Here is a 27,092-nt window from a genome sequence, read left to right as displayed (position 1 = left end):
AGCCATTTTCGTTCGTCGAGAGAGGAGTTTATTTCTCGCTTGTCTATTTATTCACTTGTTGGCAAAAGAGATTCTACGTTGGATGTCAAGGTTGACATTATTATCGGGCTTTTCAACTTGACTGATGATAATTGAGAATCTTCCATCGTTGAACGTTGAACGCATACAGACAGAATGATATGACTTATGTTGGGTTAGATTATGAGGGTTTATGCGGTTACTCCCAATCGTAAGAAGTCTCACTTGGATGAGAATTCCAAGTTTATCAATTGTGTTACCATTGAAAGGCGCAAGCAGGACAAAGGAGTAGGTCAGTGTGGAGAGACCATACGATGAAATTCGAATTGTTGATGAACTTCAGCAGATAGCTTATATTCAAGCCAGGAACCAATATGTCTTAATCAAAGTTTCGCGAAATCAAGCAGCTAAAGGGTATGAAGATGAATACCCCTCAGATTTCAAACAGGTGCCGCAAAAGGGACTCGATGTGCTGCGAAGTCTCACCAAATATATGTCGCATAGGGAATACCTGATTAGGGCACACAACATAATCGAGAGGTAAGGTCTTGCTTGCTTTGGATGTTCGGTCATGACAGGTAACAGGCGCCAAAAGTACCGTTACGACACCATATTCGATAAAAGATGCCCATATATCTCATTTATTAGAAGTCTAAAACATAATTATTGTTTTTACAGACCACTTAGATCTAATATGAGCTTAAATTACTACTATATTACTAGATTTATTAAATGAATTAGAAAAAAGAGTTTAGAAATTTATAAAATTCATTCTTTGAAACTGAAAAGTCAAGCGGAATAGAACTCGGGATATCATTGAATTCTCTTAAAGTGCGGACAATAGGAGCATTACGCGCATAATTCGTGTTAAGGAATTTAAGATGAAATGGATAAGTATTGCGTAACGATCTAGTAGGAATATGAAAGTAAATGTAACGTAATAGGGATGACCTCCAGGCAAGGCCTCCAGATAAAAGTTGCATATTCTAATCTAGAGCGAACAAAGGAAGTGAAAAGTAATTTGTGAGTGTAAGGGTCCGAGAACATCGAGCTATTACCCCATACAAAACCTAAGACTGATTAAGAAGTGGACACAACAAAGTTAATATAACTGTTGAAAGAAAAATGGGAGTCAAAGATCACCTCTAGACCTTTGAATTCATGAACAGATTGAAGTAAAGTATTATCAATGCTGTAAGATGACTGGGAAACCTTTTGAGTTTTAGCGAAGGTGACATGAAAACATTTCTTAATATTTAGAGAGATGCCAGAGTTACTGCATCAGCGAACGAGCGCATTAATTTCCGTTTGCACCATAGGAACATCCTCATTTTTTCTAATGGCCGAAAATATTTTCAAATCATCAACATACAAAAGAAAGTTGCCAAATGAAAAACGGGTACAAATATCATTAATAAATAGAACGAAGAGAAGAGACCCTAAAATACTGCCTTGTGGCACTCCTGAAGATGCAATGAAAGGTTCCGAACATTCCCCCTCAATCGTTACCACACTTCGTCTATCGGATAAATAAGATTTCAACCATTGAAAGAAAACAGAATGGAAACCGAGCGAGGCCAATTTCCGTAATAGAATTGTAAGAGAAACTCTATCAAATGCTTTAGAAAAGTCCGTGTAAACACAATCGACTTGAAAACCGTCAGCAAAAGTTCCAAAGCAGTATTCACCAAAAACCACCAGGTTGGAAACTGTAGACCTATCCGAAATAAATCCATGCTGATTGGGCGAGATTAAGCTCTTAGCTGCCAAGTACATTTTTTCTTTTACAATTCCTTCGAAAAATTTAGAAATAGTAGAAAGCTTTGAGGTCGGCATATAATTGCACACATTATTCTTTATTTAGATTTATTAATAACTAATTTGAGAGGAATGACAATAGCCGGGCAGTTTTTAAGAAAAATTGCGGACAGCCCATCCTTATCAGTTTGCGAAGAAGGTTTTAAACCCAAAATCCCATTCTCAATGTCCAGAGAAACAAGGTTTAAATAGCCAAATTTAAAGATGAAGATGGATTATCATGACAAGGAGAAAACGACTACGTATCATCACTAGTGAAATTAGATTTGAAAAAAATCGGCAAACAAATTGGCTATGCCCACAGGAGTAGACGCTGATTTGTCATTAAAACGAACCGCAGAAGGGACTCCAGCACTTGACTTTTTAGATTTAACAAATCGCCAAAAGGACTTAGGATTAGACTTAATATTCTCTTCAATCCGAAGAATATAGTTTTTGTACAAAAATTTATTTAAAGAGTTGAATTTTTTATGAGCTATGCTTGTAATTTATAAAGATAGATTCATTCTTAGATTCTAAAAATTGCTTTTGAAGCTTATTCCGCTTATTTTTAAGTTTTTTGATAAGTTTGTTTATAAGTGTACCATGGAAGTTTAAAAGGTTGTTTTTTTAAATTGTGGTACATATTCATAAAAATTTTGAGCAACTGCGCTTTAAAGGTAGAATATGACTCAACAATATCTAATCCAGAAAGCAAATCTTCCCAATTGATGTCATGTAAAATACTGTTCAACCTAGAAAGTCACAAGAGGAGAAATTGAAAGCTATTGTCTCGTCTTGGTTACTACTCGCAAGCTCGTAAAACTCAACGTTAAGCATTAAAGTGACATGATGTTTATCAGCAGGCGAGAAGGATGAGAAGCATTCAGAGATAGAACTATTAATACTCGTATTAGCGCTGACGAATATGATATCAAGTTTAGTTTATAAAGCGTGGTGAGCGAGAAGTAGATTAGATGAATGCGTGGTTGCTTAGCCTCTTAATATTTCTGTAATAATTGAGTGCTGCAGCCCGGGCTACGATGGGGCGGTGCTACCGGTCTGATTGTAAGTCGTGTGGACTATCAGGCAGATCGTCGAGAGGAGCCATAACACTGCTCACCGAGAGGATACCGTGAGTGTAACGACTGCGCGAAAGTGGTTTTCAAAGTTCCGAAGTGGTAACTGCGACGTGGAGGATGCCCCGCGCGCTGGTCGTCCTGAAGTCTTTAACTCCGACGCCTTGCTCGAACTCGTGGAAGCTGAGCCAAATTTGATAGTCGATATGATAGCCCAGAGGCAGCTGGAAAGGTTTCAAAGCTGGGACAATGGGTTCCGCATAGACTTTCCGTCGCCAACCTTCAGCAGAGAGTGAATGTGTGTTCTCAGCTGCTGCAACGGCTTCAAAATGAAAGTTTTTTGAACCGTGTCGTTACGGGTGATGAAAAATGGGTCCTTTACAATAATCCTGTTCGCAAAGGCCAATGGCTCGATAAAGATGAAACACCAGAACCGACCCCTAAAGATGGCCTTCACCGCAAGAAGATTCTCCTGTCAATTTGATGGGATATGGCCGGTATTGTTTATTATGAACTTCTGGAACCAACCAGACGATAACTGCTGATTATTATTACCATCAGCTATCAAACCTGAATGAGACACTTAAAAAAAATCGACCGTCTTTAGTGAATAGACGCAAAGTTTTGTTTCACCACGACAACGCAAGACCTGATACCGCAAGGCAAACATTAGGCAAGCTGAACGCGCTCGGATGGGAGCTAATGCTGCATCCACTCTCCAGATATTGCATCTTGTGATTATCACCTTTTCCGTGGACTATAAAAAGGGATTTCGAAGCGTATTTTGGCTGCAAGTAATCCACAAATAAAATTCCTTTCGGATCTTAATAAACCTTCTTGGCCGATTTCTGGATGCGAGCTCGTTTCGGAGCCGAAGAACCAGGTTCACATCACTCTTTCGCCTCTTGTTTAGATTTAGAATCATGGCGAAAGACCCAACTCTCATCCATAGTGATGAATCGACTCACAAAATATACTTTGTCTTTTCGTAAACTCTCTAAATGTTGCTGAGGAAATCGCATTCGAATGTGTTTTTGTTCCACTGTTAGCGAAGGCGGCACCTATTTTGCGCACAGCCCTCTGAAACTCAATACTTCAGTCAAAATATTGCTTACATTGCCCAATGAAATGCTTAGGGCTTCGGGCTTCTACTAAATCTCTTTCAGTCAATCGCCGATTTTGCTATACAATATCCTTTATTTTTTCAGTAGTAACGCTCTCCTTTATCGATCGCAGAACTTTTTGAACACCTAGTATTGTGAGAAAAAAGTTAAAGTGACACTTTCAAATCATCTCGCAGCGATTTTCTTTTCACTGAAGAATGCAATATTTCACTTTTTTCATTTATAAAACTTTTCTTCAAACTATTTGCCAAAGAATGACAAATCACGACAAATTATTGTACTTTTCTGCATTTATCCACTGTCACCAGTATAAATAACAGCGACTTTTTGATGTCATTTGATTGTTTAACAAAATAAAGGAAATTTCATGGAATTTTGAATTTCTAAACACAGCAAACAATAATTTTGCTATTCACGAGGAAATGGCATTGTGCAACGTGTGGACAACGCGTAACTATCAACTTTATATCAAAACATTGACATCTGAAGCAAAAGAAAAAAAAAACTGAGTATGGAAAGAAAGTGGATACAATGGATATAATGGGCAGTGGCACAATAAAAAGGCGTTTTCATCTAAGCAATTTTTGTTTGCACTGCCTTACAATGCCGTGTTGCAAAGGCTGACCAATGTTGCACGCTATCAAAAGGCAAGATGAGGCAACCGGTTGTTTGCTTTTCCAGAGGCGCGTTGCAAAACAATAAAAGTGATTTGTGAAAAATGCATGTCTATTCGTATTTCTTAGTTTGCCTTCACTCCTCTGGCGCACAAAGGCGACGGGTAGCAAATGCTTATGCGAGGGTAAGTGTGTAGAAGTTTTCGCTGCAATCGCTTATGCACAATTGTTGCAACTGTTGCAATATCAATAATTTTTGGCACTTGTTTGCTTTTGCTTTACGTAAACTACTTCTTTTTATGCCATTGTTCTTTGCATTTATTTGCTTAGCCGTGTTGCATGAATGAAAGCAGAAGGCATGAATAAAATCAATTAAAAAGTCTTGTTGTTGTTGTGGCAAGATGCATACTTCCATATATGTTAGGCGTGCCGGGATTAATGATAAGTGTTGACCATGGGATTTCGTGATACTTTTTGTTGAATCCCGAAATTTCGGGACTGGTCGCTAAAAAGATAAATAAAATAGAAAATTTTTTACCAGGATTGGCGATAAATGTTGATCTCGGGACTTGGAGATATTTTTTATTGACTTCCGAAATTTCGGGCTTGGTCCCGAAATAGATAAATAAAATAGAAATGGTATGACGGTATCTGGTTTCTAGTTGAAAACATTAGAAATGGTATGACAGTAATTGGCGTTTAGTTGAACACGATTTTTTTAATTTTTACCGGGATTAGTGATAAAAGTTGATCTCGGGGTTTTGTAACATTTTTTATTGAATTCCGAAATTTTGGGATTGGTCACGAAAAAGATAAATAAAATAGAAATTTTTTTACCGGGATTAGCGATAAATGTTCATATCGGGACTTCGGAATATTTTGTATTGAATTCCGAAATTTCGGAATTGGTCCCGAAACAGATAAATAAAATAGAAATGGTAGGACAGTAATTGGTTTATAGTTGAAAACATTAGAAATGGTATTACAGTAACTCGTTTGTGGTTGAAAACATTAGAAATGGTATGACAGTAACTGGCGACAAAAGTTGATCGCGGGATTTTGTAATATTTTTTATTGAACTCCGAAATTTCGAGATTTGTCGCGAAAAAGGTCAATAAAATAGAAAATTTTTACCGGGATTACCCGATACATGTTGTTCCCAGGATTTCCTGATATTTATTGAACTCCGAAATTTCGGGATTAGTTCCGAAACAGAGAAATAAAAAAAAACAAGGGGTGACAGGAACTAGTAAAGGGTAAAAGGTATAGTTGAACACATTTTTTTAATTTCTTACCTTTAGAAAAATGGCGGTTTTTAGCTTTTCGTATGAAAAAAGGCAAACACTTTTTTAATTTGAATTAATATAAATCCTTTTTCAATCAAATTATATAGTATTCCAATTTTTACTACACTTTTGTTTGAAGAAAAAAATCCGGTATCTAATTAACTAATTTCGGGGTTTTCAAGATATTTTGATTGAATCCCGAAATTTCGGGATTGATCCCGAACCAAAGAAATAAAAAATAACTCAAATGCCAGAAAATAGTTCATAGTTGAGCACACTTTTTTGAATTTTTTGTACATTTAGGAAAATCAGGCAGGCCACGCAGAGTTTTTGTCATGAAAAATTGACAAAATTTTATAATTTGAATTAATATAAACTCTCTTTCAATCAAGTTATGTTTTACTTTTCTCTACATGTTAAAATGATAAAAAGAATCCGGTATCCAACCAACTAATTTCAGGATTTTCGGTACTAAACCTCGAGCTTTCGGAACTAACATCTCTGGCACGCACCTATTCTGAGCGCAGTAGCAGTAAGTAGCACGAGAATATGCCCACATGCTGAGCTGAACTCCAGCCATTGTACGTATTTGCCTCAAAAGGTTAACGAGAAGGTTTGATTCTTTTTTTAGTGCAAGCAGCGGAAAAGGAAATGCTGTCTAAGCAATCAACTTTGCTTTTCTTCAAATGTTGATTCACTTACAATATTTACTTTGGATTGCCAGTGCAGACGCAGGCGTACAGGGTCCACTACAGACATTTATTTTTAGCTTTAAAAGGGAAATCATTTGAATAGATTATTTTCCAACCAAATTGACCAAACACCCTGTATGCACACAAAAATGTAGCAAACTGAAAACGCCACTGATTTACCTATAGAGAATTCGCAATCTATAAGTAAAGACGCCCAGGTAAGTGAGTTAAAGACAAATCTAAAGGCACAATCCACAACCTCCTGTGAAAGCAGTAAAATTTATTGCCCAAAGGACATGAACGAGCATAGCTAAAAAAACAAAAAATATCATATTGATCCCCCATCAAAAAATTGCATAAACATTGGTTTTGTTTACATGTCCGTTTCTTTCTTTGCTATTCTTCGCATACAAACACACTTTTTATGCAACTAAGCGATGGGTAAAAAATACGCAATCAAAAAATGAAGCCTAAGAATGCAACATTGCATGCAGAAACCGCAAGGACATGTTGCCTTAATCGATATTCTTTATATTCAACTAATACCTTCAACAAGCAGAAGCCTGCATAGACGAAGGATGTGCACACAAAAAACGAATGCACTTTTGTGCGAATATCGCCAATTCCAAGAAATAACGTGAGCGTAGGGAAGTGCACAGTTTCTTCGAGCTGGGAAAATTCACTCGATTGTCCTGCAAATTACTTATGTACATATGTATGTATGTATGTATGTATGTATATATGCATGTATGTGTTCTGCCATAGACGAATAAATACCCTGCAGGGAAGAGACTATTTGTGCACTCTAAAAATACCAGTTCACTTTTCAGCCCAACCAGTTCAAGTTCTATCTTTTTTCATGCTAGCAAGTGGTATTTTCGCTGCAATCGCTTATGCTCTGAGAGGCTATCCTAGAAATATTGACTGGTATCCTTACCTGTCCTTATCTGTTAGGTGTCCATGCGATCAGTCCTTTCTACAGAAGCTGCCTGGATCATCTCATTTCAGCACCTTTTTCTAAGCGCCCTGCTCTCATGGGCAAAGAATTAGACATCTGGGCTCTGACTTTTTAGCTACATCTACGGATATTGCGGGTTTGAAAATCACACACCTGGTGAACTTCATCAATAGCTTGAGACAGTTATGTACATATGGAATTAGCCACTGGTGGTCGTCATCCTCTAATCTAAAACCCCTTCTTCCTCTTTCCACCTGTTTAGTTCTTTTCACTCTGTTTTTTCCTCCTGTATGGTATTTTCCCTTATGGTTTCACAGTGATCGAATTTTAATTCTTTGTCCAAGTGGGCCCATCCGAGTTGGCAGCCATTTATTATAACCTAACCTAAATGGTATTTTAATACGGCAATGCCCTACGAAATGTTATTTTGTCAAATGCCAGTAAAATAGCAGTTAAAATGTCTACTGATCTAAAAAGTTGCTAAAATACCAGTTTTAGACCAGTTAAAATGTAATATAGGGTTTCCAATAACAGGTCTTATCGGTAAATGTATTGCACTATCGAGAGATGATGAACGATTTTTTATGGCCGGAATTGGATGGTATTGATCTGGACAACATTTATTTTCAACAAGACGGCGCTACGTGCCACACAAGCAACGAAACCATTGATATTTTACGGGAAAAGTTTCCGGACCGTGTTATCTCTCGAAGAGGTGATCACAATTGGCCACCGAAATCTTGTGATTTAACATCTTGTGACTTTTTTCTTTGGGGCCACGTGAAAGAGAAGGTCTACGCCAACAGGGTCGCCAGGGTCGATTCAAGACCTCAAAGATGGAATTCGTGAGGCTATCGAGGACATAGGGCAGCCACTTTGCCATTCGGTTATGGAAAATTTCATGAAAAGTATATTGTCCTGTAAGCGCGGTCGTGGTGGTCATTTGCCTGATGTTATTTTCCACTATTAACTGCATACCTTCGTCTTTGGAATGAAATAAACTTCCGATCATTAACCAGGTAGATACCTATGAAATGAGACTTTCAGCTATTAGTCCATAGATATCGCTAGAAGTATTTTTAAACCTTTCCAAATGTCTTGTTTTTTTCGTCTGTCATCTGTCAACAATATTCAGTTCATTGTTTGTTACGTTTCATCCAACAATGCATTTTTGTCGCTCTTAAAAATGTCGAATTTCATGCCTTCAAACTACGATTTGCGGACATCGTTGATTTTCGGTTATCATTTGAAGAAAAATGCTTCTGAAGCTCATCAAATGCTTATACATAGAAGCTTATGGTGGACATGCTCTAAGTAGAGCACAGTGCTTCAGGTGGTTTGAAAATTCCGAAGTGGTATTTTAGCGTGGAGAACGAGGACCGTGGCCGGCCACCGAAAAAGTTTGAGGACGCCGAATTGCAAGCATTATTGAATAAAGATGATGGTCAAACGCAAGAAATGTTGGCAGACCAGTTGGGAGTGACCCAAAAAACCATTTCCAAACGTTTGAAAAACATGGGCATGATTTGAAAGGTCGGAAGATGAGTGTCGCACGAACTGACTGAAAGGCAGCAAGAGAACCGAAAAACCACTTGTGAAATGCTGCTCTCCCGGTTCAAAAGGAAGTCTTTTTTGCATCGAATCGCTACGGGTGATGAGAAATGGGTGTAGGTATTTCTTCAATCCCAAGCGTAAACGATCGTATGGTCCGCCCGGTCACAAGCCAAAAACAACGGCCGAACCAAATCGTTTGGGCCGCAAGGCAATGTTGTGTGTTTTCTGGGATCAGCGTGGTATGATTTGGTACGAGCTATTAAAACCAGGTGGAACAGTTGACGGTGCACGCTACCAACGACAATTGGCCGATTTGAACAGCGCTATACACCGAATACGCCCAGAATATGCCGATCGACGTCACAAAGTAATTTTTCTTGATGACAATCCACCGCCACATCAAGCAAGAGCGACCCGGGAATTGGTGGAGACGTACGATTGGGAAAAGCTGGTGCATGCGGCTTATTCACCAGACTTGGCGCCGATTCCGATTATCATTTGTTTTCATCGATGGGCCACGCACTTTCCGAGCAGCGCTTCAATTCTCACGAAGAAGCCGAAAAATGGCTCGATGATTGGTTTGCGGCCAAAGACGGCCAATTTTTTTGGCGCGGCATCCACAAATTGCGTGAGAGATGGGAAAAATGTGTCGCTAGCGATGGCTATTACGAATTACGTGAAGGGCAACCAAAAACGGTTTTTGCGCCATAAGCAATCAATGTTGTGTGTCAACTGATGAGAGCCTGGACATTAGTGGGACCATTATTGCAATATTTAAAATTTGTTTGATCTTTGATACCGCATAATTTGATACTTTTGCCTAAAAAAGGAGTCGTGTCGATTAGTGAGGAAGAAATGTTTAAGAACGAATTCAACATATCCAAAAAGTCTTCATTTGTTTTGCTCTACGTTCTCTTCATTTTCTTGACCCCTTACCCTCATGCTATTCTAGATGCCTGCTTATTCAATTTAAACTCTCTGCAGTCTGGACGATCTATTTTGTCTGAATCTTTCATATTTGATGTTATTCAAGGGGTTGTAGACTTAATACCTCATCTAGAGCGCTTCGTAATTTAGAGTTTTTTCATATTGGCTGCATGGCAAAGCTGTTGGTAATGACTTTGCTTCTAGAGCCTGGAAAATCTGTGTTAAGCAAAAGTTCTAAAGACTCTTTACTGGTTGTAGTGAAAGTACCATCACTATTCGGTAGCAGTTCTCAATTTTGAGGACTTCCCGCTTATATCTGACGAAGTCTGAAGGTCTCAGTTGCCCCATCAGCCTTTTCGCAAAAGGATTTCCAATATTGTCTTTGGGCATTTCCGATTTCCTTCTTATAGATTCTCAGAGCATCTTTATCGCCTTTCCAATCTTCCACGAGACGTGTTTCCTTTGCGTCTTTAAAAGCGCTTTTGCTTGTTTTTTGAAGCTTGCTTAGTTCAACCGTCCACCACTTAGGCTTGAGTTTACCCCTCAGTCGGGGGCAGGCTTCCGCTAAGGCAGCAGGTAATCTTGTCAACCAAATTTTCTAGTTCTTCTATGCTTTGTGGTACAACAGGTGGACATTTTCCTAGGGTAACCCCGATGCAATCTGAGTGGTACACTACCTATTGTTTGCCAAACATCACGGAACATCCTTTACCACAAGACGATGCAAACTCTCACATATCGACTCACATAACACAGTTTTTGAGCACTCAAAATATCGAATTAATGGGTCATCTTGTGATAACCTTTTGTTCCCAAATATTAAAAAATAAAACGCGAGATCAACGTTTTTCAACGCCGGAAGAAGTTTTTGAAGCCTGTTGAGGCAGCTCGTTTGGAGGTATCCACTTCTAAGTGCCAAAAGTTAAGTTAGGTTGAAGTGGTCGTTTACTGGGAGCTCATTAGTTATATGTTTTGTGTTTTGAAATAGTGCATCACCATGGTGCCCGTTTCTATTTTGAATTTAAGGAGATTCTTCCAACTTACTGCTGAGATTTCTTACAATCCGTCAAACTGTTGTGCCGCCAGATATTTTAAGCGGGTTTTGAAGAGCGCAGGGCAACCGCAAAGGTTTTTCTCAGTTTCATTTTCTGAGTGGCAAAAGTTCTTTGAGAATTGGTTCAAGCAAATTCAGAAGTGTATTGACTTCCGAGCCGCTGCCGCTGTAGCCGAATGGGTTGGTGCGTGACTACCATTCGGCATTCAGAGAGAACATTGGTTCGAATCTCGGTGAAAGACCAAAATGTAGAAAAATGTTTTTTCTAATAGCAGTCGCCTCTCGGCAGGCAATGGCAAACCTCCGAGTGTATTTCTGCCATCAAAAAGCTCCTCATAAAAATATCTACCATTCGGAGTCAGCTTGAAACTGTAGGTCCCTCCATTTGTGGATAACACCACGACGCACATAACAAATAGGAGACGCAGCACGGCCAAATACCCAAAAAAGGGTGAGCGCGCTATTGACTTCCGAGGAAAATATTTCGAACAAACTAAAGCCTATTTCATTATTAGTTTACTATGTTCTCATTATTGGGCTTAAAGTATAAAAGACGGCTTTCGTATAGAATTAAACCCTGTCATAGAATCTTGCCGAATCAATATTCCTTAATTATTACAATGCATCGGTGCGTTTAGAGACGAGCCTTAACTCTTTTATTAAATACCAGTATCTGAACTAGAATACTTCTATACTAGTTTACTTTTCCCTGCAGGGTATGTGCGAGAATTTTCATATGTACTTCTGCACGTGAAGGGATCTCGTTAGCTTTAGTCTTAATGTCACTGCAATCTTTCTAAGCAGATTAATATGACATTTGCCAAAAGAAAACCATGTTTCTTCGTACATTCTTACTCCCTTCCCTTTTCATTGCATTGTTGGCGTAGAAAAATGTTATTTATTGCGATTCCACGAAATATGGTTTCAGTGTTGCAATATTGCGTAGGGAAAGGATTAAATTTGATTTGTATCTGCGGATTTGTGTTAGGACCTAAGCCCTTTGCATTGTGAGAGCTGTTGTGTAAGCGTTGCAAGAAGAGTTTTTTGAAAGCCTCTGTTTAAAATATCTTTCTAATTCTTGCAAAAGATTTGCCTTTGTGCTAAATGGGCAAAACATTGCCATTCTCTGTACTGTTCATGCTTCGTGATTTTATATTCGTATGACGCGTTTTAATAAAGCATTAAATGGAGATTGAAGGCTTTCAGTGAGGCTGTGAAAGAATTTTTTTTGCGTTTTTATTTTTGTCATTTTTTTAATTTTTTTGTTTTTGAAAAGTAAGAAATCTGTAAGTTTCCTAAGGAAGTTAATTATAATAGGTTTGTAAGATTACTGCAGTGCAAAATATTAAATGTAAGCATTCTCAAAAGCAGTTGGTTGAGCCTGGAAGTGCATTAATTTCATGGTAAGGTGATATTTTGTTTCTCCCTGTCTAAAATGGGATCTAAAGAGAGAAGCTACAGATGATATTAAACAGAACATAGTCCTAAATAAAAGATGAAGAACAATACAAGAATTAGTTGAAAAGTAAGAAAGCAAAAATATTAGGCGTATAAATAAGTTTCCGCCGTCTGACAAAATAAGGTTATGTTAAAATTTCTAGATGTATAGAATAACATTGAATGTTCGGATATTTGCCAACCACATAAACTTCAAGTACTTGTAACTCTCTATTGTCACCACTTTTTTGGAGCAAAAATGTCTAGTTTTGTGCCAAATAAATGCAGTTTTTGGGAACTGTTGACTTACTTCTTTAATTTTAATTTTGGGAACATGGAAAATGTGAATATTTGACAAAAATCAGAAAAATATAAAACCAGTACAAAATTTAAGAAGGATCTGAGCACACCTATCTAAACCGCCCATTTATTCTTTGCCACAATTAATAAAAAAAAGCTTGACTTATAAGTGAAATCATGTAAAAATTTGTTGTTTTTAATAAAAACCTGAATTTATTAATAAATAGATCAGTTTAGTAAATTAAATTTTCATTCTTCAAATATTTTTACAAATATTATGAATTGTTATTAACTCTTTTAACTAAAAGGAAAATCGATTTGCATCGCATCTGGAACCAGAAAGGTGTCTAATATCCTCCGTAGTAGATCTCTTGAACGAAATTAAAGTTTTCTTGTGAAACATAATAATAATAATCGGGAAATATTTATTTTGTTCACATTTTTCAAAACATCTATCTTTAGAAAAAAAATTTTTTTTTTCATTTTTGCAAAAAACCCTCCTTAGTCTCAGAAAAACACATTGTGAAACCACAAAACAAGAAAATGTCGTCACAGTATTGGACTGGCCTTCCCAGCCCCGGACGCCAACCCCATTGAAAATGTGTGGGTAACTATGAAAACGCATCTTGCCGGAAGGCCAGTCCATAATTTAAAGCAACTCGTGCGTTAAGTTGAAAAGAAAAGCTGGTTCAAAGCACGAAGAAGATGCCAGGCTATACTCGACAACGATGAAGTCTACACGGTTTATTGAGTAAATGATATTTCTATCTGCAGATGCAAAGCCGAAGCGAACAAGCATCTCGTTACTAAAAGCTTCGAAGCTCTTTTTTTGGTCTTTTTTGATCTTAATCGTCTACTTGGTAAACCTGGACATTTACAGAGGAAGTACTCAACAGTTTCTTTCCTTGAAAGGTCCCCACAGCTACTGTAAAGGGGATTTAAGGGTAAACCTTGCTTTTCAGCATGTGTGTCGATCTTCCAATGACCGGTAAACACAGGTACGAGCTTGGAAATCGGATGGTGTCCAGTCCCCAGTAATTAAAATAAAAAAGCTAATGAACCTTTTCCAAATTTTGAAATAAAAAAAATTAAGTTGAACAAAACTTGTTTTTCCAAATTTCGAAACACTAGCAAATTTTGGATTTTCTCAGTTTTTGAAATTTTTCTTCTTCCTGATTGGAAAAATAAGAATTTTTGTCCAGGTTAGGCTTAGATCGACAGTAATTTCTGGTTCGCGAGCGATCTTTTCCAGCTTATGGTTTAATAAATCACACGAAGGTGTTTGAAACTCTAACAGCGATCCTTCCCATTACAGACTGAGCTGCTGGTATTATTAATTTTGCATAAATACCAAATTCAGACATAGCGACAGGTAATTACTTTTTGTGTTGTCAAAAGCTGCTTTAAACTCGACCAAGAGATTATGTGTGTCGATTCTCCTTTCGTCGATATTTTCCAAGACTTGGCGTATTGTGAATATTCGGTCGAATGTGGATGTATCAGGTCTGAAACCACACTGATAACAGCCAATTAGTTAGCTGATGATGGAGTTCAACTTTTCGCAAAATACTCTCAATAAGACCTTCTACGCGAGGACTAAGTAAGTTCACTCTTCTTATGGATTAAATTCCAATTGGCAGATATACTTTTATACGATCATATTTTTTATTTGTTCAGATGCATCCACTTTACCACTTCTCGCAGGCTTGTATGAAAAGCTCAGCTGGCGTTCTGTTGTTGTTGCTGTAGCAACATAAACATTCCCAATACCTGTACTGCTGCAGTGACAGTTCTTAGCGGGATATAAATTCTGCTCGTTCCAGTAACGTAGAGTCGACAGCCGTGGGAACATCGGCAGCTCGTCGGCATTGCTGCTCTGTTGTTTTTTAGCCGCGCTATTGCTATTCACACCCCGTCTCAGTCGGGTAACAGAACGACAGTCTTGTTGATAATGATTGGGGACTTCACGTCACCTAAGACATTCGGTAAGGTTGCTAAGCCTTCCTTCCATATCTTAAGTATGCTTTGGACCGTACTAGCCTTTGCTCACCCGAAGAAAATATCATAATAACTTTATTAGAATTTTTTTGATTCAGACAAGAATTGCGACCTGTATCGTTTACGCCGGATCGGAAGATCAAACGATGTGCTGTTCAACAAATTTCCATACCAGCCAAATTTTATGAGATATTTGAACTGAGCACAATCCAACAGCGGCAATAGAAAGAATTCCGGCTGCAAACGGAAAGCCAGAATACGTAATTCCACAAGTTAAATTTGGCAGAAAGTCTAGCGTCATTTTACAGCAAAATGGATGGCTGAAAGGTTTAAAATCTACACACTATTCATACAATTTCTTTACATCTGGATCCAAAAAGGTCAGAAGTAGTAGAAGCGGCAGTCTTTGGTCCACAATTTCATATCTAAAAGTCATTCAGACTAAGTAATTACTGTAAAATATTTCAAGCTGAAATCTATGTCACAACAAAATCAGCTGATTTGGCTTTGGAATTAACTGCCCCTAACACATACTTCCAATTGGAGTAAGAAACAGAGGTCGTCCAAGAAAAAGATGCCTTGATGACGTAGAAGCAGACCTAAAAGCGATGAACGTTCGTAATTGGAGAAATGAGGCAAGAGAGAGACTGAATTGGAGGCGGATTGTTGATGAAGCTATGGTCCACTACAGACTATGAAGCTAAAAGAGAGAGAGAGGGAGATAGAGAGAGAATACACGGACCAACATTTTCGTTGATAACCAAGTGGCTATTAAATCAGTTATAGATGCTTGGACTAACTCGGAATGTGTCCAACAATGCAGATCCGTAATGGATGAATTTTCTGAAAATGCGCAGGTCACTATGTTTTGGATATCAGGACACAAAGGAATATAAGGAAATGAGAGAGCCATTGAGCTCGGTAAGGTGAGTATTCGCTTGCCGAGATTGAGCACGTCAGACATGTAGCCGTCATTCTCCTTTCTGAAAGCGGAACTGAATGAGCAACTAGCTCTGGGAACACTCATCTTCGTACAAAACTGCCAAAATTATGCTAAGGAATAGGAATACGAAAACTGCAAAATGCAAACTGTACAGATATTTTATCACTCTCTAGAAAAGACTGCAAAATATTAGTTTTGGGCAGCCAAAATGGGATTAGTCCAGAACGATGCGTGCAACGAAGCGAACGATAGAGGTACTTTGGAACACCTACTTTTCCACTGTCCAGTTCTTTATACGGATATTGCTGACAAAGAGCTGAACGGCTTGTTAAAACTCGTGAAGACGTGTATCAGGAATTACATGAAATTACATCTTCTAATCCAAATACGACGCTTTGTGAAAAGTGTTCATCGTGCGTTCAGGCCAACTTGTGGTGTACAAAACCGTTCAGCAGTGAGGCCCATTTTAATGGCTTCGTCAATAAGCAATATTGTCGTATTTCGACTGAAGAGCAACTCGAAGCCATTCAAGAACAGTCAGTTCATCCACTGAAAACAACCGTTTGGTGTGGTCTATGGACTGGAGGAATCATCGACCCATATTTCTTCAAAGACGAGACTGGCGCCAATGTAAGAGTGAATGGCGAGCGCTTTCCCGCTTTGATAAATGATCTTTTTATACCAGAATTTGAATTCAAGATGACAAGACGTCGCTACTTGCCATACAGCCCGTGAAACAATGGATTTACTGCGTCCTCTTTCGGTTAGTAATTTATCTCTCGCCTTGGACCAGTGGATTGGTCACCAACATCGTGTGATATCACATCTTTGAACTTTTATTTGTGGGGGTATGTAAAATGCTTTGTGGATAAACCAACTTCGATTGAGGCATTGGAAGCCAACATTCAGCCAACTAAAGTTATTCCCGAGATACGGACTGAAGTCCTCCAGCGAGTCATGAGTCATTAAAAATTGGTGTTTACAGATGACCGAATTACGGTGAACATTTGAAAGGGATTATTTAAAAAAATAAATGTCATGAATGGATTGACACAAAAATAATAAAGATTGCGCAATCAATTTGAAATTTCGTTGTTTTATTTCAATTTAAAATCGAGTAGCTCTCAATTGATCACCCTTTATCACTTAGACGTGTGCAAGCATATGTGAAATATACTATATGAAATAAACTAAATATTCATATTCCCTTATTTGTCAAGAAAAATGTTTGCAAGCGCAGCCACAACAGAAATATTTCGATTAAATGCCTTAAAAATCGAAAAGTAATTGAATTGTAAAGTCTGAAAAATTTCAAATATTATTTTTAATCAGTGGCAATTCCATTTAATTTGTAGATCTGTATGTCAATAGAATAAAATGAAAAAAAAAAAAATACATCCAACCTAACCCTAAAGCTTTTTACCGGGGATCTACTGTTAATGGAAATTTACCATAATCTGCACTGACATCTCTATATTTATTATTTTTATATTTAAAGGCAAGCATTCACTTAACAAACAGCTTCATTTAAATAAAACTGAGTATTTTATTTGAAATTATAAAATTATATGGTATACTGCAAACGCATTTAAATAACTCGCAAAGTGTATCAGTTTGCAGCTTCGGCAAATCTGTGGCGCATATTCGCCTATTGTTGTTTTTGTAAAACCACTGGCTAGTTGCTTACTATACTTCGCTATGCCAATCGTCGCGGCAATTAAAGCGATTGAAATATTGCGTCAGGCGGTATGTTGAGAGCAAATCTACACATGTCGGTATGTAAATATCTGTACGGATGTTTAGTGGAGCGGCACATTAAGAAGGATCAGCTCCTTCGCTGCAAATCAAGATTGTGCGAAGGCGAAGAATATGCGCTGAGTTGGCGTTCTGGAAAAGCAAATCTAATATAGTTTATGCCGGGATTCTTTTCCCTTTCCTTTCTGTTACCGCGAATGCACAAGAAAATATGTTTAGGGATATGCACTTGAAATTCCGGGATCTTCATAGAATCTTCGCATAGGACTCCGGTGGTTGGTTAAAGAATAACACATAGGAATGGACTTATGGGGGGACTTTTTTCAAGCACTAAGGCCAAGAGATAGTATTTATGATCGAGGAGAACAGGTGGGGTGTGGATTCATTACTCTTTTGCAAGCTTCCCAGAGTTTTTTATGAATGTTGGCAATTAATCGAGAGGAAGAGAATGTAGCTCGTTCATTCTCAATACATCTCACCCTATCTAAGCCTTGTGAAAGCTAGACAACACTAAGAAAAGTTCTCTGTACTATCTTCATCCTTCGTTTTCATGGGATAAGGGTTTTTACGGGTGGGTCCCAAACCCAGCGCACAACCAGATATCCTGGGATTCTTTGCCTTCTCATTACCTCGATCTCAAATGGAGCGGGCGAAACCCGGAAGATGTGAACTGCTTGGACCTTGTGCAGAAGAATTGTCCCCGCCACTCCAAAGTGAATTGCAATCAAATAGTTTTCCAACTTGCGTGGACTTCTACACACGGAACCATCAGAATCAAAGATTCTGTTGGAAAAAAGATTCTGCGGAAGATTTTTGGACTTTTGCGCTTTAGCACTCGCTGTTGCGATGTGCGATGAGCTCTGTGAGCTTTATGACGACACATACATACATTGTGCAGCGAATAAAGATCCTGCGGCTACGTTGGCTGGGTCATGTCGTTCGAATTCATATGTACAAACGCTTCGGCTCTGAAAGTATTCGATGAGGTATCAGCTGGTGGTACGCAGGTGGCGTTGGAAATGTCAGGTGAAGATGGACTTGGTTTCTCTTGGTGTTTCCAACTGGCGCCAGATGGTACAAGAAAGAAACGACTGGCGCGCTTTGTTAAACTCGGCCAAAATCGCGTGTGTAGTTATTGTGCCAGTCAAGAAGAAGAACAAGATATTCATCTTCCAGGGCTGTGCATCGGCAATCTTTTCAAGTAGGCTGGATTGGAAGGAGCGGAAAGTCTGCACGGACATAGGTACAGGTACCTCTGTTTTCACCCACGGATCCAAGATGGAATCTGGAGTTGAAGGGGGGTTTTCTCTAGAGCAGACAATATTTCAGTCTCCTGTAAACTGTCGAAAACTAATCGTGTTTTTCAAGCAAAGGTCTTCGCGATCCTGCAGGCATGCGAAATGCTTAGTGATCGCTGTTGGGAGCGAGACATAAATACCTTTTACGATAGTCCAGCTACGATCAAGACACTGTCGTCGCCATGTCGCAGTCCTGTTCTGGTCAATTCCTATAAGGAGGAGATCAAATATCTCGAATGTGCAAGAAACATTACTCTTATCTGGATTCCAGGGCATAGGAGCATATAGGGAAATGAAATTGTCAATGAGCTTGCTAGAAGAAGGTCGACAGAATCTTCTCTTAAGAACCTTTTTTAATTGTCCCCATCTCAGACTTCGGTGTCCCCTTGACCGTGAAAACTGCACAATTTCTTTCTTCTTAGAGTTCTAACCTATTTGGTGATATATCAAAAATACTTTGGCCCCAATACGACGCTTAAAGTGTTGGGAATTCCACACCATTCAATTTCCAAACTCATAGCTGGGAATAGCTGAATGATGGGAACTTATGCGAAACAGCTTTGAATTCCGTACAACCTTCGTTGCAGAAGCTATGGGGTTTTGGCAGAGAAGGAGACTATTGAATATTTTCTTTGCAAATGTCCAGTCTGCAGTCTTTAATTTCTCTATCTAAGGACAGGGATTTTATCTCTCTCCAGCTCTGATTTTGGGCTGCAATTTCGTGCTCGATCTGCCTTCTCCAGGCGTCCTGGCCTCCGACTTCTCTGCGGATTCCATTAGATGGCCATTTTCGTTACGTCCTCCGTTGGTCTACACAGGACGGGGTAAATCCATCCGTCACTTCCTTCTTCTAACCTCAATGTTACTAGCATTTAGTTGCGCTATCTCCCAGGAAATACGCAATAAACGTCGCAAACACTTGTTGATAAAAATTTGCACTTTTTTATAGCACTGGCATGTTCCACGACTCACAGCCGAACAGGAGTGCTGACTTTACATTGGCATTGAATTTTTTTTAGTTTGATGGATATTGACCAAAAGACGGACCTCCAAACTGGTCCTTCTTGTCGCCAAAAGGCTTGTCTTGCTTTCTGAAGTCTGCGATTGCCATCAGCTCTAGTTCCGCCATGGGTGGTTAAAAATGCTACCCAGGTAGCAGAATGAGTTGACATCTTCGATCGGCTGGTTATTTATTACGTTGTTTCGTAATGTTTTGGTCTTATTAATATTGATTTTGGGACCATAGCAGGCTGCCACCTCTGCAAGACGTTGAATTTTTGCGGTCATGTCCGTAAAGCTATAGCTAAAACATCCATCTAATATCTTCAGTATTCTCGATGCATAAAATTCTTTTCAACTACAGATTGCACGCTCATATTACTCCGCAAATCGCTCCACCGTAATGTATCACTTGTTCCACGCTAGTCGCTCCGAAAAGCACTTTTACCTAATCAAATAAAAGTTATTGAAATTATCGCAATCATTTTGCAAAATATGCCTTCATTACAAGTATGGGGATATTTGCGGTTCCTACACGCATACGAGTTTCTAGTAGCCGGTATGCCCTTTACGAATTCCCGCGCCGCAGCTCTAAAGCGAGTTTAGTAAAGTAAATGCGATTGGCTACCTCAACAGTTCACCAGTGATTAAGTCAGTTGCTACGCTTAAAACTTATCGACTTAATTGAGTCATTGAGCTCGAGATGATCGCTACTAATATTGCCTCCACGACCGTTGCCTTTGCATAGGTTTGTGGTGCAACTTGGCGGTGCACCAAAATTGACTTTGACTTTGCACTGATCCGCTATGCAGTTGGTTGTAATGAGATGGAGATTGCACGGTTGACATGCGATACGATCGGTCGAGTATTTGCGCCTGTGTGTGCGTGTGCGTGTGTGTGAATCTGAGCTCGTCATAAAGTGTGGTTATTTAAATAGTGCATTGCTTGGTGGTCACCGCCACTGTCATTGCCGTGGCGCGCAGCTCCAGCTACACAACGCTGTTGCTGTGTTCGGCATACGAGTAAACTCTGCTGGTGCTGCTGCTCCTGGAATGCCACTCTCCGGGAGTTTCTGCTATTCACATGATAATTATGTAAATTTACTACCTTTACAGCTGTGCACCGACATAGTATTTTGAAGTTTGCCGTAGCATAAGCTGTGCCCCGTTGATGACGGATAATGAAGGTCATGCACTGCTGATGCCACCATATTTCAATTGCCATGGTAAGCCAGCAAGTGGACACCTCACACGAACACGCACGCGTCTTTAGCGGCAATTGCGTGTTTCTCCTGTGCATTTGCGTAATGAGTTCGTTGTGGGTTGAATAAAATCTAATCAGCGGCTGAGCGAAAAAAAAACGCATGAAGTCGAGTTGGGTTCTGCGTTTTTTTTTTTAGTTTTTTTTTCTTCATGGCAACTTAGTGGCTTTCTCCGTTGCCTTTTATTTTTGCTGGTCATTAAATTAAGAAATTACGCTTATCATTCGGGTAATACTTCACTTTGCCACTTTCCACTATCATTGCGCTTTTGTGGCCGCGCCGTCGCCGCCGTTCGGTAGCATCTCAGCCGTGTCGCCGCTTTTCGCTTCCTGTTCGGTTTCATTCATTTAATTTGTTGCATTTTACAATTCACTTCCCAAATTGGAAACCCGATTTCTTTCTATAATTGTTAGTGGTGTTGTTGCTGCTGCTGATGCTTCTGACCATTTAAACGCTCAGTTGGCGATAAAATTGTTAAGTTAATGTGTCTCATTGTGCCGCCGCTCCCATTTGCGGTTGCCAACTTTAGCTCGACTAAGTATGGATAGCCGCCTGGCGGTGCATAATTGGCGTAGACCACACATTCGATTTCGGTGCCTTTTGGTGTTTTAGTAGCTGGTTTTTTTGGCACTGGCCACCGCCAGACACTTACACACACTCGCACTCACACAAACGGGCCAGTGAAATTAATTTGTCTGTTTGATTAACCTGTGCGGTTGTTTTTTCGAGGCTGTAGCGGACTTTAGTTTTTTTTATTTTTAGACACTTTTCTTGTTTTTTTTTTTGGGGTATTTTTGTTTATCATTTAGTTGTTTGCTTAACCGTCTCGTTAGGCTAATTGCACCGCCGTCACCACCGCCGTCGTCTTGTGTTTATTTGCTGATTGTGAGAAAATCTTGTCTGCTAATCCGGCAAACATGTGTTCGAGCCCAAAGTGGACTACCGTTTGATATGCTGTTGCTTTGGTGGACCACCGCAACGTCGCGCCAAATTTACAGGTACGACAAGAGCGGATTAAGAATGTGCTGACAAGTGTTCTGGGACGCTGGTGTCAGTTATAATAAATAAAGATCATTCATCTTTAGTCAATTAGTTGGCTTGGACATACACAACTTTTTGTTTTTGTGGGAATGCATCCATGCCCGGGTATACATATATGACCGCATGACAGCGATAGTAGGGTTGATTTCTAATGAGTATTACAGGAGGCCTGTTAAAAACAAGGTGACTTAAAAATTCACCGCAGCTCGTTCATTCGATTTTCGATTGTTGCCTTATAGCGGGTGTTCTTTTAAGAGCTTGAGAACGTAAAATGAAAACTCAAAACAGAAATATTGTTGTAATGCATTTTTGTATGATCTGGTAGGATTCATAAACAAAAACACCCGATCGGCAGATTTGGCTTAAAATGTTTACAGATCGACATTATTAAATTTCCTCTTTAATTCCTCGATTTTTAATTGTTTTCTTATATCGGGTGCTTTTTTAAGACCTTGAGAACGTAAAATGAAAACACAATACAGAAATATTGTTGTAATGCATTTTTGTATGATCTGGTAGGTAATTTCCTAAAACCACCCGATACAAGGTGTTTTGCTTTCTTATATCGGGTGATCTTTTAAGAGCTTGAGAACGTAAAATGAAAACAGAAAACAGAAATATTGTTGTAATGCATTTTTATGATCTGGTAGGATTCATAAACAAAAACACCCGATACAAGGTGGCGCAAAATTAATCACCTTATGGGCAGATTTGGCATAAAATGTTTACAGATCGACATTATTAAATTTCCTCTTTTAATTCCCCGGCTTTTGATTGTTTTCTTATATCGGGTGCTTTTTTAAGAGCTTGAGAACGTAAAATGAAAATATTATATTAAACGGAAACATTGTTGGAATGAATTTTTTTTATGATCTGGTAGGTAGGTAATTTCATAAAAAAAAACAACACCTGATGCAAGGTGGCGCAAAATTAATCAAATGTTTACAGATCGATATTATTAAATTTCCTCCTTTAATTTCCAAGAAGAAGAAGAAGAATTTCCAAATTACCAAAGCATTCTACCCCAACCTGTTTTTCAAACAAAAAAAATGTTCAAACTATTTTTTACTAAGTGGCGCAAAATTAATCACTCTATCTGAAATTTATATTGTAATTTTCCGTCTATCCGGCTACGGCAGCCACCGTAAGATTCTAAAAAAATATATACAGAAAGCTCTCCGAGGAGCAATGAAGAAAAAAAATCAGCCGCGGTGATGCAAAGTATGTCTATGACATCGAACAGGTGACGAATCTTGGGCCTATGCATAGGAGCCGCAAACCAAGCAGCAGTCGCCATTATGGGTGCTCCTACACCAGTTTAATCAAACAAAAGTTGTTCGCGGAAGAAGCACTTCAAAAAAAAAATGGTTACTTGTTTCGGAAGTGTTCGTAAAATCTGTTAAATTCGCAACTTCACCACAAGATAAACTTAAAACAAAACAACAAACATTTTTTGAGGAACTAAGTAAAACTAAGGAACTAAGTAAAACCATACAGGAAACCGCTTTTGCTTCTCCAGCAAAGCAGCACCACACCTTTTTGGGTTCCTGACCACTCTGGAGTGGAGGGAAATAAAACACCGAATGAGTGTGCAAGGAAAGTCTCTGAGCTTGACCTTTAGCGAGTGGTAGAGGTCATAAGCAATCCTCTAAACGAACTATACACTACGATTGACTGGCGCGTAATCGCGGAAACCTACAGAAGGTGATTTCTGACTATTAACTGCAGGATCTCTAAAGCGCGCTGGTCAATACTAAATCTTAAAACGAACAGAATGTCTGCTTGGATTCAACAGATCAACTACCATCGTCTTCACAGGTGTTATAACGGCTCACTGCACTATTGGCATCCAGCCAGTAAAATGGGTGCACCTCACAATGTCTTCTGCAGAAGCTGTGGAGATGAAGAAGAAATTGAGTCCGTACAACGCCTCTTCTGTGAAGGCGTGAGAAATTTGCAGAATGTCTCATTGGAGGGACTGATTACTTTCTTAAAAAGATCTGAGTGGTTTAAGCAACTTAGTTAGGGGATGGAAATGGGCTTTAAGGCCACCGAGTGCTTTGTGTTAGACAATAAACCTGGCTAACCTAACCTTACCTAAGGAAGGGCAAACAACCTACACAAGAGAGTTTTTGAGCACTCAAGAGATCGGAGAAATGAGTCATCCGCCTTACAACCCACTTTGGCGTCTAATGGTTTTCCTTTGTTCCCGGAAAACAAAAATAAAATGCGCGGCTTTCAAAGCCTGAAGAAGCTGTTGAAACAGTTCGTCAGCTCATTTTAGAGGTTTCCAATTCTGAGTGGCAAAAAATCGGCTCACACAAGAGAGTTTTTGAGCACTCAAAAGACCGAATTAAAGAGTCATCCGCCTTACAGCACTGACTTGGCACCTAATGATTTATTTTTGTTGTTCCCGAATGTCAAACATAAAATGCCAGCTCAACGATTTCAACGCATGTAAGGGCTCGTTTGAAGGTATTCACTTCTGAGTAGCAAAAGTGCCTTGAAAATTGGTTAAATCGAATGCAGAGGTGTATTGAATTCCAAGTAGAATATTTTAGAAAACAATACACCTATTTTCATTAATATTTTACTGAGTTTTTATAATTGCGCGCATCGGGCTTTTGAGTATAAATAAATAAATAAAACGCAATGGCTGAGGCCTTAGAAAATATCCAGCCATTCACAATTCCATTGCACTCCATTCGTCGCAGCTCACTGAATTTCGTATATTAGTTGGTAAATAAATTTGAAGAAGAGCTTCAAAGGGTCCACTTATACAACAAAACATATCCTTAAAATTTATACATTCATTTTTATTCTTACGCATTGAGCCGTGCACTAATGAGCGTCAAACTATAAAATCCCGATAGAAACATTTACAAATTGATTTAAATACAAAAAAAAACAGCCATATTTGAAGAATTCGCGTTCGTTAAAGAAATTGACAAAGCATCTCTTGTCATTGAGGCAATAATTTATGCGAGCTACAAGTGCCACTTCAGCTATAAAGACAACCCGTCGATTCCATTGCATAGATAAATGGGAAAATACAAATTGAATTCACGTGAATGCATACATACGCGCATACCTACACACAAATGTACACTCGCCCTATGGTTAAGAGATAATGAAAGTGATATTTTTTCTAATGTAGGCGTACGCCGCGGCGACATCGATAGCAATCGTACAAATCCTTTTATGAGCGGTTATGTTAGGGCTGCGCAACTCAAAGGATATTCGTTTTCATGCACTCCACACACACTTGCATGCACATATGTATATAAGTAGTATAATATTTTGATCCACGCTCAGCTTGCTATTTTTCCTATCCAATGCTGCTTATGCGGAGGCAATTGCTTAAGCAGCGCGCATGCGTAAAATTGGAATAGAGAACATTAGAGGAAGAGTATCATCAGACGTTGCAGGTACTCGTACAGTATGAAAATTTCACTTTTTCCATAACACGCGGTTTATTGAAGTACTTGCTGCCGCAGAAGGCCAAGCAGTAGTCGTATCACTTTTATTAGGCTTACTCGGAATTCGCTGCCCGTAATGAAGTGTTGTCATATATAAAGAAATACGGAATTGACAGTTTTACAGCATCCTTTTGCTGTCGTGTAAAATTGTTAACGAGCTCATTTGGAGGCTGGTGCAACGGTTGACGGGGCGGTTTCACACGCGCCCCGCCGTGTTTTTCTTCTGCCACTTGATTTATGCATGTCAATAGGGGACCTGTACGATGCGAAATCTTTGCCGGTGACAATTCGGAGATTTTTTATTTTCATTGTGTCTCGTCTGTGCTTTGATATGGATCTGTGTATCTGTATGTTTGTACATTTGATTGCTGCCTTAATCAGGTCATTCGGGGCGTTTTATTATGCAGTGAGATTGTAATCGTGCAATGTAGACATTTAGTAAGATGTAATTCGTTGGTAATCAATGTCATTTAGGCTGTAAACACTTCTACTTTGTGATTCTATTGTAAGCACACATACATCGATACTTTTCGAAATGAATTGCTGTTATTTCTTTTTCTGTGAAAAATTATGTTACAAAGTGATAAAATCTTTAGGGTGTTTGTAAACATACTTTTTTCATTTTTATTTTTTTTTTTAATTTTTTGTTTTTTTAATTCTTCTTAACATAGTTTTTTAATTTTTTATTTAATTTTATTTCTTTTTTTAATTTTCCTTTTGATTTTCTGTTTTTTATATGAAATTTTTTAACATTTTTATTTATTTTTGTAGTTTTTCGTTGCTGACTGAAAAACACACCTCTCCCTCACTGATCCCCTATCGGTGCCGCCTGGTAGCCGGTACTATGAGGCTTGCCCTTTACCGTTTTCGCCCAATCACGAAAACTTAGTAAAGTAATAATGAAATTGGCTTTATTCTTTTTCAAAGTATTGGTATTCAATATACTCTTCCATTTGCTTGAACCAATTTTTAAGGCGCTTTTGCTACTCAAAAGATACCTCCAAACTAGCTGCTTCATGCGTTGAAATCGTTGAGCTCGCATTTTATGTTTGACATTCGGGAACAAAAATAAATCATTAGGTGCCAAGTCAGGGCTGTAGGGCGGATGACTCATTAATTCGGTCTTTTGAGTGCACAACAACTCTGTTGTGCGAGCCGTTAAATGAGAGCTTGCAATGTTCGCTTCTACGACAGTCGGTTCTACGTTGACTGTTTAATTTCTCTCTTAGTATAATTGCGACATGACCAGATTTTCCGAACCGACATCCATTTTCTTTGACGTGCTTCTTCCGCAAACAATTCTTGTTGGATTAATCCCATCTTGCATACTTGAAAAGAGATACAGTGTGGTGCTGCTAGAAGCTCAATTTTGGTCAAACTTTGAAAATGAGTTCGGCAAACATTGTTTTCGCATTGTCACGGATGGCCCCAGGGCCGAGCACGCCGCGGCTCTGTGGTCTACGTGGAATCCAGCGGGA

Source organism: Anastrepha ludens, chromosome 3 (assembly GCF_028408465.1).
Source record: "Anastrepha ludens isolate Willacy chromosome 3, idAnaLude1.1, whole genome shotgun sequence".
In the NCBI taxonomy this organism is placed as follows: Eukaryota; Metazoa; Arthropoda; class Insecta; order Diptera; family Tephritidae; genus Anastrepha; species Anastrepha ludens.
This window is presented reverse-complemented; position numbering follows the sequence as displayed.